This window comes from Macrotis lagotis, chromosome 1, assembly GCF_037893015.1.
Source record: "Macrotis lagotis isolate mMagLag1 chromosome 1, bilby.v1.9.chrom.fasta, whole genome shotgun sequence".
Classification (NCBI taxonomy): Eukaryota; Metazoa; Chordata; class Mammalia; order Peramelemorphia; family Peramelidae; genus Macrotis; species Macrotis lagotis.
The window spans coordinates 662,928,827-662,949,510 of record NC_133658.1 but is presented as its reverse complement, the minus strand read 5'-3'; the positions used below and the strand labels follow the sequence as shown (position 1 = coordinate 662,949,510).

The 20,684-nt window shown below is 34.6% G+C and overlaps 1 pseudogene; it reads right to left on the bottom strand.

Moving 5' to 3' along the window:
• Window positions 1-10,830: 10,830 nt before the first annotated feature.
• On the bottom strand, window positions 10,831-11,367 carry LOC141522582 (ras-related protein Ral-A-like; annotated as a pseudogene).
• Between the last annotated feature and the right edge of the window lie 9,317 nt (window positions 11,368-20,684).

Genomic DNA, 20,684 nt, shown 5'->3' with positions numbered 1-20,684 from the left:
CATTAAAGTTTGTCATCACCTCCATGTTGCTGTTACATGTTCTTCAAGTTCTGTCATCTCACTCAACATCAGTTCATACAAGTTTTTCCAGGCTTCTCTGAAATCCCATGCTCCTTGGTTTCTAATAGAACAATAGTGCTCCATAATGTACATGTGCCACAATTTGTTCAGCCATTCCCCAATTGATGGACATTAACTTGATTTCCAATTCTTTGCTACCACAAACAGGGCTGCTATGAATATTTTTGTAAAACTTATGTTTTACCCTTTTGCATGATCTCTTCAGGGTTTAGACCTGGTAGTGGTATTGCTGGATCAAAGGGTTTGCACATATGGGCATAACTCCAGATTGCTCTCCAGAAAGATTGGATGAGTTCATAATTCCAACAACATTGTATTAGTGTCCCAGATTTCCCACATCCTTTCCAACAATGATCATTTTGCTTTTTGGTCATATTGTTCAATCTGTTAGTAGTGAGATGGTAACTCAGAGATTCTTTAATTTGCATTTCTATAATCAGTAATGATTTAGAGCAATTTTTCATTTAACTATGGATATTTTTTATTTCTTCTTCAGTAAATTGTCTTGCATATCCTTTTGAGTATTTGTTAATTAAGGAATGACTTGTTTTTTTGTTTATAGAGAGTTGCTAATTTTTCTAGTAGTTTTTTAGATGAATTTTTAGGATTTTCAAGGTATACCATCATGTTATCTGCAAAGAGTGAGCATTTTATTTCTTCCTTCCCTATTCTAATTCCTTCAATTTCTTTTTCTTTTCTTACTGCTGAAGCTAATATTTCCTCTTTCTCTATTTTATTCATATAATTAGTTATAAATATAACATATCCTCTAATAACTGCCTTGGCTGGATCCTACAAGTTTTGGTATGCTGTCTCAGCATTACCTAAGAGAAATCATTAATTCTATCTAAAATCTGTTGCTTGATCCACTCATTCTTTAAAATGGGGTTATTTAGTTTCCAATTAGTTTTAGGTCTGTCACTCCATGGCCCATTATTGCATGTGATTTTTATTGTATTATGATCTGAGAAGGAAGTATTAACTTTTTCTGCCTTCCTGCATTTGATTATAAGGTTTTTAATGCCCTAAGTACATGGTCAATTTTTGTGTAAGTGCCATGTACTGCAGGAAAAAAGGATATTCCTTTCTATCCCCATTCAATTTTCTCCAAATGTCTGCTGTGTGTAGGTTTACTAACATTCGATTTACCTCCTTAACTTTCTTTTTGTTTATTTTATGGTTAGTTTTATCTGAATATAAGAGAAGGAGGTTGAGATCTCCCACCAGTAGATTTTTCTGTCTATGTCTTTCTGACACTCATTCAACATCTCCTCTAAGTATCTGGATGCTACACCACTTGGTGCATAGATATTTAGTATTGAAATTGCTTCATTGTCTATGGTACCTTTTAGGAGGATGTAGTTGCCTTCCTTATCTCTTTTAAAGATATCTATTTTAGCAGCTGCTTTGTCTGAGATAAGGATCACTACCCCTGCCTTTTTTCACCTCAACTGAAGCAAAATATATTTTGCTCCAACCTTTTACTTTTACTCTATATGTATCTCTCTCTCTGCTTCAAATGAGTTTCTTTTAAGCAGCATATTGTAGAATTCTGGTTTTCAATTCACTCAGCTATTCACTTACATTTTATGGGGGAGTTCATCCCATTCACATTCAAAGTTATAATTACTACCTCTTTAATCCCCTCCATACTATCTTCCTCTCTGTATTTCCCCATTTTTTTTACTTTATCCATATTACCTAGTATTTTACTTCTGAATACCACCTCCTTCAGTGTGTTTTCCTCCTTATATCTAGCCCCCCATCTTTCCCCATTTCCTTTCACCCTTCTTCTTTCCCTTCCTTCTGTTAGTTTCTCTTTTTCTTCCCAGTCTCACTTTCCACTTTTAATATTTGAAAAGTAGGATGAGTTTCTTAACTTAACTGATTGTGTATGTTAATCCTTCTTTGAGCTAAATCTGATGAGAGTAAGATTCAGGTGATTCTCCCCTCTTCCCTTCTTCCCCTCTATTGCAATAGGTCCTTTGTACCTCTTCATGTAATGTGATTCACCCCATTCAATCTCTTCCATCCTCCCATCTCTTTACTGTCCCCCCATTTTAAGTACAGATTGTTTTTAAATCATTCTATTAGAGTCATGGATAAGTCATGAATGCCCATATCTTCAGGCTAAGTATATTCTCTCTAATAGTTACAATTCTAACAATGAGAATCTTTCTCCCAAGTGGAGTTATAGCCAGGTTCAACTTATTGAATAGAAAGTTTTTTTTCTTTTCCCTGTTTTACCTTTTTCATATGTCTCTTGAATCTGCTGGTTGAAGTCCAAATTTTCTATTTAACTCTGGTCTTTTCATCAGGAAAAGTTGGAAGTCTCCTATTTAATTAAATGCCCATCTTTTCTCCTGAAATAGAAGGTTCAATTTTCTAACATAGTGAATCCTTGACTGCATTCTAAGTCCCCTTGCTCATTGGAATATTGTATTCCAGTCCCCTCTATCCCTTACTGTTGATGTATCCAGGTCCTGTGTAATCCTTATTGTAGTTAATTGGTATCTAAATTGTTTGTTTCTGGCTGCTTGCAGGATTTTCTCTTTTATCTATTACTTCTGGAATTTGGCCACAATATTCCTTGGTGTTTACATTTTGACATCCCTTTGAGGAGGGAATTAATGTATTCTTTAAATAAATATTTCACTCCCTGCTCCCATGCTATCAGGGCAATTTTCTTTCAAAAGATCCTGAAATATTGATCCAGTTTTATTTATCCTCAATGTGTTTGGGAAGCCCAATGATTCTTAAGTTGTCTCTCCTGGATCTATTCTCTATGTCAGTAATTTTACCAATGAGGTATTTTATGTTTTCTTCCATTTTTTTGTTTTGTTTGACAGATTCTTGTTGTCTCATGAAGTCATTAATTTTCAGGGATTCCATTCTTTATTTTAGAGCAGAATTTTCTTTATTTATTTTTGCAACTCCTTTTCCAATTAATCATTTCTATTTTTGAAGGAGTTTTCTATTTGCCCAGTTGTGGTTTTCAGAGAATTGTTTTCTTTTTGCATTTGTCCAATTGTATTTTCCAAGGATTTATTTTCTAGTTTCAAGGAGTTAATTTTCTCTTGCCAGGTTTTATTTTTTCTTGAGTTTCTTTTTCTAAATTTGTAATTGATTTTTAAATTCCTTCCTGATCTCTTTCAGGAAGTATTTCTGGGCTGGAAACCAATTCATATAATTCTTAGAAGTTTTAGTGTTCTGTTTTATGGTCTTTGTCTTTGACATAGCTTTCAATTGATACCCCCTTCTCCTGGCCTTTCTTCATTTTCCCAGGAATCTGTGTTGGGAGAGGGGCTGGTTCACAGACCTTTGATTTTGACCGACTTAGAGGTTTTGCTCACTGGGCCTACTAACTCCAAGTGGGCCGACTAGTAAAGAGTTTCTCTGGAGTGTCTGTGACTTTGATTTGTAGCACACTCTCTAGGCCTGGGGAATAGGGTAGGGTGAGAATCAGGGTCTGCATTATCCTTAAAAAATGTGTGCTGGCCCTTGTGATATATAGTCAATCTTCTTATTATTCACTCAACATTTAGAAAAATCTGTTGCCCACACCTGAGCCTGGGGGGCAGGGGTTGTTTTGGTAAGAGTCCCTTTCTCCCACAGGGATGATGGGGATAATAAACTGGAAAATAAGGGGTTAGCAACCCTGGTCTCTCAGGCTAGTGGAGCTGACCGGATTGATGTCTAGCTGCTGGTCTGGAGAACTCCTGCGTACTGTGCTAGAACTTTTCTTCCAACCTCACTGGAGCTCTCCTGCCTGCTCACACAGCCAAAGCTTCAGTGGCTATTCTCTTGTTAGTCCTGGGTCTCATCCCACTGTCACTGTGCTTGCTCTCTTCTCTCTGCTCCCAGCTCATCCATGCTTCCCTAAGACAGACCTTGTTGATGTTCTTCTCATTACCTCTTTCTAGATTTTATGCAGTTGAATCCTGTTAAGAGGTTTGATTCATATTAGTTCTGAGGGAAAGCCAGGAGACCTTAGGACAGTGCCTGGCTTCTCTCTGCTATATTGGTTAGAAGTCCACCCTTATGAATTTCAACAGATCTGACAGTTCTTGGACATTTGCATATGAGACATCTCTGGTTTCATTGTAGTGGTAAATAACTAATGGTAGAAGATGATTCTAAAGATAGACAAGATAGCCACCAAACCGAGAAATGGACAAACCTAACCTGTTTTTTACTAAGAGATTTGTATCAGGAGTGTTTTCACAGTGCCATGTTATGGTGAAATATAAATTATAAAATTGTTAATATTTTGACAAAGACCCTTAACTTATCAGCAGATTATTACAATAGCTACAAATGAAGTTATTAGATTGTAATTATAATTCATTATGGCAACTTAATACTTAATATTCTTTTTTGTGAGTAAGAACAGATTAATTTCTTATATTTGATTCATATCATATATGGAATACCTCTTTTTTAGATATGAACAATCACTTTTGCTATAATTAACATTATTCCTGAAGTTGTGTTCATCAATAATATAATGAATGAGAGAATACCCCAGTCCCCCTGTTTAAAGGTCAGGTTTCTACAAGACTGAACTTTGTCCAAACACTGTAATAGCTGCACACATGAAAGGGAGGGGAAATTGCTCCCACATTTATGGGCTCATTTAAGCAGCTTGCTATACCAGAATGTGATAAAGATAAAGAAGATAAGTAAATAAAAATCTGGGGAAAATATAAGGAGAGAGAGAGATCATTTTCATTTGGAGATGGAGGAAGAAACTTTATAGAAGAGACCACATCAAATATCTCACTGGAAAAACAACCAACCTGGAAACCTGGAGAGATGCTTTAAAAATTATTGGACTCTCTGAAAGTCATGGCCAAAAAACCCCCCCAAAACCCTAGCTTCATTTTTTAAGAAATAATCCAGGAAATTTTCCCCAAATATCCTAAATCAGAGGACAAAATAGAAATTGGAAGTATCCATTGATTACCTTCTGAAAGAGATGACCAAATGAAAACTATGGGAATATTTTAGCCAAATTTCAGAAGTCCCAAATCAAAGAGAAAAAATTACAAGCAGCCAGAAAGAAACCATTCAAATGTTGTGGAGTTACAGTTAGGATAACTTAAGATTTAGTAGTATCTACATTAATGGCTCATAGATCTTGGAATATGATATTCTGGAAGGGAAAAGAGCTGGGATTACAGTCAAGAATCAATTACCCAGCAAAATTGAACATATACTTTTAAGGGAAAAGATAGACATTCAATGAAACAGAAAGTTTGATTCCAAGTACAGGATTCAGGTGAAGCATAGAGAGGATGGTTGGGAAGGACAAATTATGAGGGAATTAATTATGTTGAAGTTCTTATATTCCTGCATGGGAAGATGATACTGATAACTTTTATGAACCTACTTATTTATTAGGGCAGTTCGAAGGAGCATTTATAGACACAGTATAGGAGGGAATTGAAATTGAAGGTATATATTAGAAAGATGGAGTTGATGGACAAAAAATGACTATACAGGGAGATAGGGAAAGGAAAGGTAGAATAGAGCAAACTATTTCATATAAAAGAGGCAAGAAATATCTTTTGCAATGGATGTAATAGGGAGAAGGTGGGGTGGGGGTGAATGAGCCTTTACATTCATCGGAAGTGACTCAGAGAGGAAATAGCATATATTCTCAATTGTATATAGAAATCTATCTTATCCTAGCAGAAAATGGGAGAGGAAGATGATATGAGCTTAGAGCTATTTTCATTTGCATTTCTCTAATCAATAATCATTTAGAGCATTTTTATATGACTATATATATATCTTTAATTTCTTATCTAAAAACTGCTTATTCATTCCTCTGAGCATTTAGCAAGGAAAGACTTAAATTCTTATAAATTTGTATATGAAAGCAATGACTTGTATTCTTAAAAATATTTTAGAAATGAGGTCTTTATCAGAAACTCTGGCTGTAAAAATTGTTTCCTATCTATTTACTACTTCATCTTGTTTCCCTAACCTATTTCGCTGATTCAACACAATTTCTTTTCTAGTACCAAATAGTTGTGATGACTGACACTTTATAAAATAGTTTTAGGTCTGATACAGCTAAGCCACCTTCATTTTCATTTTTTTTTTAAGATTTTACTTATTTTTTATTTACACATTACTAAAATATTCTTGTTTAAGAGTAAGCATAATACCTCCTCTCCCACAAAAATCTAAAACTTTATGAGAAATAAAGGAAAAGAAAGAGGAAAAAATGTGTTTCAGTCTCTGTTCTGATACCACCAGCTCTGCTTCACATGGCTCACATTCTTTACCATAAGTCCATCATAGAAGTTACTTCCATATTTTTCCACAGTTGCTGTTGCTGATTATAATTCCCTCCATCCAATCCTCCCCACTAGCATCTATTATACTTTCTCTCCCTTTCACTTTGTCCCTCTTCAAAAATGTCTGTGGGGCAGCTGAGTGGTGCAACAGAGAGAGCACTGGCCCTGGGGACCAAGAGGTCCCAAGGCCCCATCCCACCCCAGAGACCCAGCAACCACCCAGCCCAGTAGTTCCAGACAGGCCACTAATCCCAGCACCTTGCAAAAAGTAAAAAAAAAAATGTGTTATATATGACTGTCCTCTCCAATGATCTGCCCTCTCCTCTATCACCCACATCCCCCTCTTCCCCCATCTCCTTTCTCTCCTTTTACCTCTAGATGTCTTTACTTTATTGAGTGTGTATGCTGTTTCCTCTCTGAGCCATTTCTGATGAGAATGTAGGTTCCCTCATTCCCTCTTACCTTCCCCCTTCCATACCATTGAAGAAGCTACATGAAATATCCTTTATATGAAATGTTTTAGCTTATTCTACCTCTACTTTTTCTTACTACCAGTACATTTCCCTTTCACTCATTGCCTCCATTTTTACAACATATTATATCTTCAAATTTTGCTCTCTTCTGTGCTTCATCTATAAAAGTTCCTTCTACATATGAGTATTATCAGTATCATCTTTCCATGTAGGAATACATGCAGTTCATCATCATCATTAAGTCCTTCATAATTTACCCTTCTCCTCCACTTTCTATGCTTCACCTGAGTCCTGGACTTGAAGGTCAAACTTTCTGTTCAGCTTTGGTCATTTCAACAAGAATATTTGAAATTTTCCTGTTTCATTGAAAGTCCATCTTTTCCCTTGGAAAAGGATGTTCAGTTTTGCTGGGTAGTTGATTCTCAATTGCATTCCAAGCTCTTTTGCCTTCCAGAATATTTTATTACAAGCCCTAGGAGCACTTAATGTAGCTGCTGCTAAGTCCTGTGTGATCTTGACTGCAGCTCCATGATATTTGAATTGTGTCCTTCTGGCTGTTTTTTTTAATATTTTCTCTTTGACTTGGGAGTTCTGGAACTTGGCTATAATATTCCTGAGGGTTGTTTTTTTTGGTGGATCTCTTTCCATTGGAGATAGGTGGATTCTTTCTATTTTTACCTTCTGCTTCTAGCATATCAGAGCAATTTTCTTGTAGGAATTCTTTAAAACTGAGGTTAAGGCTCTTTTCCTTATCATAACTTTCAAGTATGCCAATAATATTTAAATTATATTTCCTGAAACTGTTTTCCAGATCAGTTGTATTTTCAATGAGATGTTTCACATTTTCTTCTAATTTTTCATTCTTTTGGTATTGAACTATTGTGACTTGATTTCTTGCAAACTCATCAGCTTCCTTTAACTCCATTCTGCATCTGAAGGATTTTTTCCCCTCAGAGAGCTTTCTTATCTCCTTTTCCATCTGACCAATTCTGTTTTATAAAGCATTCTTCTCCTCAATAGCTTTTTGAACTATTTTATCATTTGACCTAAGCTGGCTTTTAACATCTTATTTTCTTTTTTCATTCTTTCTTTTGTTTTTTTAGGATTTTGCAAGGCAATGGGGTTAAGTGGCTTGCCCAAGACGACACAGCTAGGTAATTATGAAGTGTCTGAGGCTGTATTTGAACTCAGGTACTCCTGATTACAGGGCTAGTGCTCTATCCATTGCACCACCTAGCCACCCACCATCTTATTTCCTTCAGCATTTTTTTTTTGGATCTCCTTGACTAAGCTGCTGACTTCATTTTCATGTTTTTCCTGCATCTCTCTTATTTCTTTTCCCAATTTTTCTATCTCCCTTACTTGATTTTCAAAATCTTTTTTTGAGCTCTGTCATCACCTGACCCCAACTTCTATATTTTTTAGGGTCCTTTGATGCAGAAACTTGAACATTTTCATCTTCAGATTGAGTATCTTGGTCCTCCATGGGACCAAAGTAATTGTCTATGGTCAGGTTCCTTTTTTCTTTTTACTCATTTCCCCAGCCTGTGACTGGTTTTGGGATGCTTCCCAAACTTTTGAGTATTATTTGGATACCCCTCACAAAGGCCTCAATGTGTGGGGCTCTGACTGCTCTCTTGTTCTGTGAATGACCACAAGCTCACCCCTCTGCCATGGGGCTGGGAGTAGCAAGTCCCTGTGATAAGGGTCTGAATATGTTCAGAGCCCCAGAGTCCTATTCCAGGGACAGATGACAGACCTCGGAAATCTCCCTCCACTCCCTTACCTTTGGTGGGCTGGGCACTCAGGACACAGCTGCTTAGAAGCTTGGGTTGTTTCCTGGGTCTGGGCTGCAGTGGGCAAGCTGGGTGCCAAGACCATCCTGAGTGCTGTGACTGTGCTGATGGCCTGGGTTTTGTGTTTGCTCTGGCAGAGGTCTTCCTGCTGATCTTCCAAATTGTACTTGGTGCTCCCTGGCCTGCAGGGAGCTGCTGCCAGGAGTCACTACTTCTAGGTGCTCTGGGGCTGTTCCTGGGTGCCTGACATTCCTTGCTTGGGCTTGGCCTCTAACCTTTCAGAATAGAGTTTTTCCACTCTTTTTCAGGTTACCTTGGGCTGGAGAATTGCCTCACTGAATCTTTCTGTGGGTTCTGTCTCTTGAAAATTTAGTTAGGGTCATAATTTTAAGGTTTTTGAAATATTTTGGTGAGAGCACCTAAGAAAGCCTCTTCTCCTGCCACCATCTTGGCTCCCTGTTTGCATTTTGTCATTCATTCTTTGATGTTCTGAGTCTTTAGTCCTTCCAAAATAATTTTATTATTATTTTTCTACCTTTATAAAATAATTTTTGCTAATTTGTTTGGCATGGTACTAAATAAGTAGACCAATTTAGCTAGAATGGTCATTTTTATTGTATTAATTTGGTCTACCCTTAGTAATTGATATTTTTTCTAATTGTTTAGATCTGACTTTATTTCCATGAAAATTGCTTTGTACTAGTTTTTATATAGTTCCTGGGTTTTTCTTGGCAGGTATACTCCCAAATATTTGACATTGGCTACAATTATTTTAAATGGAATTTCTCTATTTCTTACTGCCAGGCTATTCAGAAATATTGATGATTTTGTACTTATTTTATATCTTACAACTTGCCTAAAATGGTTCTTTAATGTAGTTTTACAATTGTTTCTCTAGGATTCTCTAAATATATCATCTGCTAAGAGTGAGAGTTTTGTTTCTTCATTGTCTATTCTAATTCCTCCAATTTGTTTTTCTTCTTGTTAAAGCTAACATTTCTAGACTAATATTGAATAAAAGTAGTGAAAATGGGCATCCTTGATTCAACCCTGGTCTTACTTGGAATGCCTCTATCCAATATCCTTAGATATAATGCTTGCTGATGGTTTCAAATAGATATTGCTATAATTTTAAGGAAAGCTCCATTTATTCCTATATTTTCTAGTGTTTATAATAGGAATGGCCACTGTATTTTGGCAAAAGCTTTTACTATTCATACAGTCATTTAGCTTGTTTTGTTATTGATAGGATAAAGCATGATAATTGTTTTTCTAATATTGAACCAGCTCTGCATCACCTGGTCATAGCATATTATCTAGGTGATAAATTACTTTAGCTTCTTTTTAATATTTGATTTAAATTTTTTGCAAAAATATTTACCAGGGAAATGTGTATATAATTTTCACACCTAGTTTTACTTTTTAGGTTTTTGCAAGGCAATGACTTGCCCAAGTGACTTGTCCAAGGTCACACAGCTAGGTAATTAGTAAGTTTCTGAAGCCAGATTTAAATTCAGATCCTCCTGATGCCAGGGCCATATCCAGTTTTGATTCTTGCTGTTTAGGTATTACCATCATAATTGTATCATAAAGTAATGTAGTGGTCCCCTTCTTTGCCTATTTTCCCAAAAAGTTTATACAGTATTAGAATTAATTTTTCTTTAATGTTAGGTATAATTCATTTGCAAATTTATCTGGTCCTGGATATTTTTTTTCTTATGGAGACCACTGATGACTTGTTCAATTTCTTTTTCTAAAAATAGATTAAGGGGGCGGCTAGGTGGCGCAGTGGATAAAGCACCAGCCCTAGAGTCAGGAGTACCTGGGTTCAAATCCAGTCTCAAACACTTAAAAATTACCTAGTTGTGTGGCCTTGGGCAAGCCACTTAACCCCATTTACCTTGCAAAAACCTAAAATAAGATTAAATAAAACAGATTAAGTATTTTATTTCCTCTTCTATTAATCTAGGAAATTGATATATCCATATCTATATGAATATATATATACACAAATATATAATATAGTATATATCTATATGCATATGTATATATATATGTATGTACACACACATATATATGTATATGTAATATGTATACTTTATTCATTTGAACCTTCCATGGTAATGCTTATAAATTAGCAGGGTCAAGACAAGGAAGAAGTTTGGACCTGAATCATAAAGGGCAGCATTTCTTTTGGATCTGCTGGGCCAAGCTTTTCTTCTACATTCTATTCTTCTCTTTGCCATCTGCCATCTTTTGGGCTTGAATTTCCCTCGTTAAATAAAAAAGATACCTATCAAATTAGTACTTGTTTTGGCAGAGGTCTCTATGTATTTGAAATTCTTCTGATCAGCTCTACTGTTTTTGCATATTCTATAGAAGTTTGTCTTTTATCTTTTAAATATGATTTGTTAGCAAAACATTCCAATTCAGTTACAAAGAAGGTACACTGAAAGCCTTTCCCAATCTGGAAACAATTGTCCATAATGACCAACCTCCTGGCCAACAGTGTAAAAGATATTCATCTGGCCCTCTATCTCAACCAGGATGATCTTCTTCTTTTGTCTGTTGGCTTTGGTCATCTCATAGTCTTCCAGAAACTCTTTGCAAATGAGCTGCAGAGTCAAAGCAGATATTCCCACCACTACCCATCATGATTACTTTGTATGAAGGCAAAGAATTTTGGTTCTTGAATTTATTTGCTGCCATTTTTTTGTTTTGTAAAGTTCCTAAGGAGGAAAGAAGAATCTTCTATGTTAAGAATGTTGCTTTAAAAAGCTTGATAAGACATCAAATAGTCACTGTCTCTATCTCTGCAGCTGACCAGGGAGTGGATATTAGCACACATGCACACATGGCCAGCTGGTCAGGACAAGGCTGAGAACATGCATGGGATGCAATGTTAGGAAAATCTGAATTTAAATCCTGCCCTAGATATTTACTAGTACAGTGACTCAGGGAAATTCATTTAATCTTACTCAATTTTCTCAAATGTGAGGGAAAACAGCAGTACCTATCACTTGAGTTTGTTACAAAAAATAAGATGAAATATTTTGCAAAATATAAAGTAGTTTATAAATGTTAATTACATTTATTATTAATGAACATTTAGTCCTCTCTTTAAGTTGGATCTACTCTATTTAAATAAAAACATTTTGCCTGACAGAGAAAAATAAAACAGAAAATGAGTTTTGTGTTCTATTTTTCATTTGTTAAAAATACTCCATTTGTTCTAAGTAGCAGACCTATTTTTACTTTATCTACCAATTCTTGATCCAAAGGTAGCTACAAAAGTGCATTTAACATGGCTATTTTTAATCAATAATTTCCTAAACTTTATTTTGTAAGTCTCAAATTATTTCCTATTTATCCTAGCATAACTTACTTTGATATATATTAACTTACATATTGTCATGTCCATTAGTTAAGCTTCTTGAGAGGGAGGGCTTTATTTTCCCTCCTTTGGAATCTTCGGGGGTTGGTACAGTATTCTGCATTCAGTAGGTACTTAGTGAATATTGGTTGATTAATTGATTAATTGATATTTCTATAAGATATAAATTGATTGCCATTATATTATTGGTAGATAACACTTTCTCCCATTCTTCCTTTTGTATTCATCCTTGGTTATGTCCACTTTCTTTAAAAGTGGAGCTCAACAGAGAGTGTCTTATATGGTTATAATAGCTTCTTTAGATGTCTCTTCTTTTCTTCCTCAGTTGTAAAATTTGTGGTTTTATTTTTAGAATTTTGGTAGTAGATTTTCCCATTCTACCTGATTTATCTTCCTTTTGTTTAGAGACTGGATACACACACACACACACACACACACACACACACACACACACACATCTTCACACACACATGCATACACACAATTACATATATAGACAGGTAGATATAGATATACTCACTCACATATCAACACATACATATGTATATATGTGTGTATGCACATTTATACTTTCATATACATGTATGTGTGTATTATGAATATACACACTTATTTACCATTTCCTCTTTTTTTAAAAAAATTGGCTTTCTTAAAGTGTAGAAGTATATATTAACTGGGTTTAATGTTTTATATCTTGGATACTGTGAATTTTAGGAGACAGAATTATTTCTATTATAGTCCTTACTACATTGCCCTTTTCAATCAGATCTAGTTATTGGTCAGAGTAAAGTCCAAAATTACTATACCCTGGAGGGCTAAAAAGTTGATTTTTCAAAGAAGGCAGTATAGATAAACTTAGTTATTTTTAACAGCTAATTTTATAAATCATATATATATATATAATGTCATACAATATATTAAAAATCTTTCATGTATAACTTTTGTATTGCTTACTTTTATTAGCCTCCTTTTCTTTAAAGACAGAGGATTACATTTTTAGAGAACTTTGATTTCTTATTATTGTGAAGAAAATTGTTCTGGTTTAGAATTATTTCTATTTATTTCATCAAATTTTGTTTTCATAAGAACTGTAGAATTTTTAGTCAGAGAGATATAAGTTGAAGATTATGATTCACAGGTGGAACAAAGAAGCACGACAAAATAAGAAAGATCTCATTTTGATGTAAATATTCTTAGTGATGTTAGGAGGAAAGGAATTGCAGGAAATATGACATAATATTGACATATGTAACACATGATGTTCCATGTTTTAATGGAGGTATCAGCAAGTCTTTGTTGAAATAATATAAAACACTCTACTATCTCACACCTACATCTTACTCTTGTTCAAAGATTATTTATTTTCAGTTTTTCAGTGTTAGTGGAAATTATGTACCTATATCAAGTATTAACTTAAATATTGGTCACTTTAAATGGTTCTGTCATTCTTTCCATTTGCCTGTATAGCTTCTATAAACTTAAATCTGTAATTTTAAATATAAATTTTGTTACAAAATTCAATATTATGAAACAAATTGACAAGATAAAAGAAAAATTAAGGAAATACTTCATCTTAAGAATATTGTTCTATAAGTAAAAAAGCATAAGAGCAAAAGTCAAGTGAAAGCCAATAGTCATATAACTGACATTTCCTAGAAAACCAATAATGCTCCTGAAAATGTATTTAGAGTTGCTGCAGTCATTCTGACAGAAGAACTGAGTTTTAAGTTTGCAAGAGGAAATGGGATAGAAGCATTCTTGTCTGTGGGGCCTGCAGTGAGATTATGCATATAAATTTTTCTATTCTGGCTGTATACTCATATATCACACTGGAATAAATTTTTTAGAGAAGGGAAATACTTGTAACACTCACAGAAGAACGAGACTCTCAGGAGAATTTAAAGAGATAGAGAAGAGGTCAGCAGGAGAGAAAATGAATGATTCAAAGGGGAATAAAGGGGAATACAAGTAGGAAACTTTCACATGCAAAAAGGCAAGAGGAAAAAAATTTTTACTATCAGAACTAAACATAGTAAAATTTATATTAAATAACCAACATTTCATTTCAGTTTCTCATATACACCCTTTTAAGTGACAGTTCATTCCTCAGGAACTTTGTAGCTCGTTGCTAACTCTTCCATACTCTCAGATGACTCAGAATATTTTTCTATCCAAATAATTTACTTGTCTTTTTACAATTCCTGTCCTTATATACACACCCCCTTCCTCCAAAATTAAAATCTCTTTGTTGCCCTTGATAATTAATTCTTTATAGAACACTTCCATTTTTATGTCACATCTAATTATAATAATTTTAGCTAAGAAAGGAGATTGAGCTATATCAATTTCATGTATTGAGGAAGGCTGTAGGAGTTGATATTCTGAGATAACGAAGATCAGGTATTATGGGGCAGACACTTTTTTCTTCCACATTCCCAAATCTGATCTTCTGGCCTATTCCATATCCTTTCCAGTCTATTCCCATATGGTCTCCTGTCTTCTCCATCTAGACACAAGATTATCCCTGTTCATTGTCAAGGTTATATAAAATATGTCAGGGACCAGAAACAGCTGTTATCATTGTTATTCTCCCTAAGAAAGAAAACTAGCTAAATTTTTGGCAGATAGTTGGTTTGGAGGAATACTTTTTGGGGAAAAATAGTAAGAAGAATGTGGTTTCATTAGTATCAGATTAGTTAGCTACTGTAAAAGAATGAATTCAAATTTGCTAGTTTGTTGTTTGTAGATAATAGGTCTATTACACACTGAAGGAAAAAGGAAGAGGATGATAAAAACGATATATTTTCATGTGTCTTATTACCATTTCATGGATTCCATTACCACACAATTTCTACATGCTGCCCTGGTGGGTGCCACATGAGGCTATATTGTCAATGTCTTCTTTCAGTTTGATATGATGGAACAAAGAAATTTGAAATAGTGGAAGTACACAGCATATTCAGCAAAATTGAATGAAACATAAATGAGAGTTTAGAAAGAAAATAAAAAATTAGGTAGTAGAAATGTCTTTCCAGGTTGGCAGTTTCAAGTTACTTAAAAATGATTGGAGAAGAAAACAAATTAGAGAAAATAGACTAGTCTAACATGGGCTAGAGAAATATTAAGAGAAAGAAAAAATATTTTTCATTAAATATTAAGAATTTCCAAGGCAGTCTAAAATTGACCTAAGATCTACTATTTCCATTTTAAAATGGAATATACTGGAATATATTAGATAATAAGTACAAAATAAAACCATTTCCCCACAATTTTCAATCTATTTTATTGGGTTTTTTCTAATTAATGAATCTAAAAATAGTTGAAGCACTCAGACTTAAGAATGTTAACTGTGATGACTCTTTTTTGTGACCTGAATGGAAATAGTAAGTAGGACTACAAGACATTGGTATTTGACAGATGATTCTTCTCTGATCTTTCTCCTCTCCCTGTTGTAGAATAGGATTTGGGACTGCTTTTTCACTGTCTTTTCATTCCTATTGAACTGAATGTTCACTTTGCTTTTTTTTTTCTTTTTTGATTCCTGAAGTGTGCAGCAGCATGTTTAAGCTTAACTCTCCTATGTTGTTCTGTTGCCTGCATATTCAAAGCACCTCTTGGTCTAGCATAGGAATTGAATGATAATCTATTTTCTCATTCTTTTCAGAAAGGATTTTATATCTCCAAGGCTGCTGTTAAGGATTAACTCATAGAAATAATTTTAATTGATTTATGTTTCTATCAAACCAGGAATTTCCTAGAGAACTACACATAGAAGAAAACTCCAATTAAATCTTGAACTCTGTTTCTTTTTTTGTCTTTATACTTCTCTCTGTCTTCATGTTTCTGTCTCTTTCTCCTTCTCAGTATCAATCACTCTATTAACCATTGCTGAAAATAATCCTTAGTTGGAAATCATCTTGGTTCTTAACACATTTCGTGTTTTGCGGCTTATTAGTAGTTTCTGCTGAAAAAAAATGTATTTATAAAAGGTATGAATATCTTCTTTTCATTGCCTCTCTATAGCAGATTCCTGTTGGAAATATGTGAGTAGTGTCTCCTCAAGAGTCATTTTCCTCTATTGCTTATAATCTATAATTGCTGGAGGAAATTGAAGTTTCATTAACAGCATGGATTTGATATGAATCAAATTCATTGAGAATAATAGCTTCAATGAAAATTTACACATTTCTTGAAGTGAATATTAATTTTACTGGTTTTTAAAGAAGAAATTTTAGCACTTCTATTAGTAACAATGAGCACTTATATTTTTTGTATTTTAATTAGCAGGGTAGGAGAAAGTTGTAGATTTGGAATCAAGTTTATTCCTGTTTCTAATATTTATTACCTACATGACTTTGGAAAAGTCACTTAACCTGAGCTTGAATATACTGGCCATATAAAATACCAATAATACTATTTCACTTTGGTTGTTGAAAGGATCAAAGTAGATAATTTATGCAAAAGTAATTTGAAAATCATGAAATCCAATAATAATAAACTAGATCAGAGATCATGCCCGAGAGTAGTGAAACCATTCAAATTCTGAATGAAATCATTCATTCTCATCTTTAACCTAGACATTTTTTACTTTCCTGTAATGTGGGGGACTCTCTCCCACTCCCCATTTCTTTTTCTGAGAATTCCAAAACAAGCTAAGCCTATTCCTGATTCTTAGAAAGAGCATGTCAATGGATTTTTTAAAAAAAATTTCCTCTTAAAATCCTTATAAAATCCCATAACATCCTTCTATAGCTATCACTTCCAATTTCTTTGCTACTGCAAAAAGAGCTGCTATGAACATTTTTTTACAAGTGATGTTTTTACATTTTTTTCATGATCTCTTCAGGGTATAGAATCAGTAGTGGTATTGCTGGTTCAAAGGGTTTGCACATTTTTATTGCCCTTGGAGCATAATTCCCAATTTCTCACCAGAAAGGTCGGATGAATTCACAGCTCTACCAACAATGTTTTAGTATCCCAGATTTCCCACATCCCTTCTAACACTGATCATTGCCTTTTCTGGTCATATTGGCCAGTCTGAGAGGTGTGAGGTGGTAACTCAGAGATGCTTTAATTTGCATTCCACTAATCAGTAAATCAAGTAATGATTTAGAGTAATTTTTCATATGACTATGGATAGCTTGGATTTCCTCATCTATAAATTGTCTCTGCATAGTTTTTGACCATTTGGGGATTTGTCAATTAGGGAATAGCGTTTTTTGAATATAAATTTGACTCAGTTCTCTATATATTTTAGAAATGAGCCCTTTGTCAGAAATACTAGTTGTAAAACTTGTTTACCAGTTTACTATATTTCTTTTGATCTTGGTTACAGTGGATTTTCATGCAAAAGCTTCTTAATTTAATGTAATAAAAAGTTTCTAGTTTGTTGTTAATGATGTTCTCCATTTCTTCCTTTGTCATAAATAGCTTCCCTTTCCAGAGATTTTGCAGGTAAACTATTTCTTGATTTCCTAGTTTGCTTATAATATTGTCTTTTAAGTCTAAATCCTATACCCATTTTGATCTTATCTTGATATATGGTATGGGATGTTGGTCTAATCTAAGTTTCTGCCACACTTGCTTTCAATTTTCCTAACAGTTTTTACTGGAGAGAGTTATTATCATAGAAGCTGGATTCTTTGGGTTTATCAAATAGCAGGTTACTATAATCATTTCCTAGTATCTCTTTTGCACCTAGTCTATTCCACTGATCCACAATTCTATTTTTTTAGTCAATATCAGACTGTTTTGATAAATGATGCTTTAAGCCCCCTTCTTTTGCACTTTTTTTCATAAACTCCCTGGATATTCTTGACTTTTATTTCTCCATATGAATTTACTTACAATTTTTTTTTTCTAGCTGATTAAGTAATTTTTTGGAAGTGTGATTGGTAAGGCACTAAATAAGTAGTTTAATTTAGGTAGAATTGTCATTTTTGTTATAACAGCTCAGTCTATCCATAAGTAGTTGATATTTGCTCAGTTATTTAAATTTGATTTTATTTGTGAGAAAAGTGTTTTATAGTTGTTTTCATAGAGTTTCTGAGTTTGCCTTTGGCAGGTAGACTCCCAAGTATTTTATATTTTCTGAAGTTACTTTCAATGGGATTTATGTTTCTAACTCTTGCTGCTGTGTCTTGCTAGTAATAAATAGAAATGCTGAGGATGTATGAGTGTTTATTTTATATCCTGCAACTCTGCTAAAGTTGCTAATTGTTTATAGTATTTTTTAGATGATTTTTTAAAATTCTCTAGGTATACAATCATGTCTTCTGCAAAGAGTGAGAGTTTTATCTCTTCCTTCCCAGTTCTAATTCCTTCAATTTCTTTTTCTTCTCTTATTGCTGAAGCTAGCATTTCAACCACAATATTGAATAGTAGTGGTGATAATGAGCATCCTTGTTTCACACCTGATCTTATTGGGAATGACTCTAGCTTATCCCCATTGCATATAATGCTTGTTGGTGGTTTCAGTTAGATACTGGTAATCATTCTAAGGAATTTTACATTTATTCCTACATTCTCTAGTATTTTAGTAGGAATGGGTGCTGTATTTTGTCAAAGGCTTTTTCATCATCTATATAATCATATGATTTCAGACAGGTTTGTTATTGATATAGTTAATTATATTAACAGTTTTCCTAAGATTGAACTATCCCTGCATTCCTGGGATAAATCCTGTTTGATTATAATGTATTATCCAGGTGATACCTTGTTGAAAATAATTTTCCTAAGATTTTATTTAAGATTTTTGCATCTATATTCATTAGGGATATGGGACGATAAATTTCTTTCACTGTTTTGACTCTTTCTGGTTTAGGTATCAGCACAATATTTATATCATAGAAAGAGTTAGGCAGAGTTCCATCATCATCTATTTTTTTCCAAAGAGTTTATATAGAATTGGAATCAATTGTTCCTTAAATGTTTGATAGAATTCACTTGTGAATCCATCGGTTCCTGGAGATTGTTTCTTAAGGAGTTCAATAATGACTTGTTGAATTTCTTTTTCTGAGATAGGGTTATTTCCTAACTCATTTAGCCTGGCAAGCTTTTTGTAAATATTCATCCATTTCACTTAGATTATCAAATTTATTGGGTTAATTCTGGCCAAAATTGTGGAGAGAAGACAGGCATAGTGCTAGTCTCCTGATCTTCCCTCATATATAATATGAAACAAACCTCTTAACAGAAATTTGGTCTACAAAACCCATAAAGGGAAACGAGGAGAAGATCTACCTCGTTTTGTCCTCTGGAATCATGGGTGAGTTGGGTGCAGAGGGTGGACTCTGCTGGGAGCATAGGACAGGATCAGAATCTGAGAGCTTCACTAACTGATCAGTGAGGCAGGTGAGAGTCAAAGAGCTCCACTAGCCTGATCAGTAGGGTGGACTAGAGCCTGGAAGCCTAAAATCGGGGCAAGTCTAATTAGGCACAGCCCCAGGGGCCAACTAGGGAGCAGAAGCTTTGGTTGTGGCACTGACAGTCTGGAGCTTGCCTGCAGAGCTGGAGGGTGAGTTCCAGTGCCAGAGAGCTGCAGCCAAACCTTCATTTCAGCTGAAGCCTCTTCCTAGAACAATTACAACTCACCTCTGTCCCAGGCTAAGAGCAGCAGACTTCCCTCAGTTGTGAATAGGTAGAGCAATTACCTTGTCCTAGGACAAAACCCATGATTGGACAAAGAAAAAAGTACTCAACAGCTTCATCCACCCCCTCCAGGCTAAGGGAGAGGGCCTCAAATTAAGGTAACAGACATTCCAGAGAAAGCAACCAACACAGGCTACTGGCAGGCCCACTTGGAGTTACTAAACCCAATAATGAGTAAAGCCTGTAGGGATCCCAACACCAAACCTCTGTGAACCAGTCCCTTGCCAACATAAGGTCTTAGGAAATTGAAGAAAGATCAGAGAAAAAGGGGTATCCATAGAAAAATTCCTAGAAGGAAAAGACCTTAACTCAGAGAGACTTGGAACCTCTGAGGAAAATATGATCCAGACTCCAGCACAGAAAGACTTCCTTGAAGAAATCAGGAAAGAGTTTAAAAATAAATTGGAAAATTTGGGAGAGACAATTAAACTTGCAACAAGAAAATAAAAATGCAAAAAAAATTAATTCTCTAAAAACCTCAATTGGTCAAATGGAAAACTCTTTCAAAAATAGAATTGACCAAGTGGAAAAGGAGCTCCAAACAGTAAATGAAGAAAATTCTTCTCTAAAAAAAGAATGGAGTCTGTGGAAACTAAAGACTTCATGAGACAGCAAGAGTCTATTAAAGAAAACCAAAAAATAGAAGAAAATGTAAAATGCCTCATCAGCAAAACCACTGACCTAAAGAAGCAATTGAAAAGGCACAACCTGAGAATTATAGGTCTTCCTGAAAGTCTGGATTTAATATTACAGGATTAATGATGGAAAACTGCCCTGATATCATGGAAACAGAGGGAAAAATCTTTATTGAAAGAATACATGGGCGGGGGAGATTGTAGTCAAGATGGTGACATGAAGGCAGTATTTCCTGGGAACTACTTGCCACTAAACTCCAAAAAAAAGCAAACAAATGATGGCTCTTGTCAAAATTTAGAGGGGCAGAACCCACAGAAGGACTGAGTGATATATTTTCCCAGTCCAA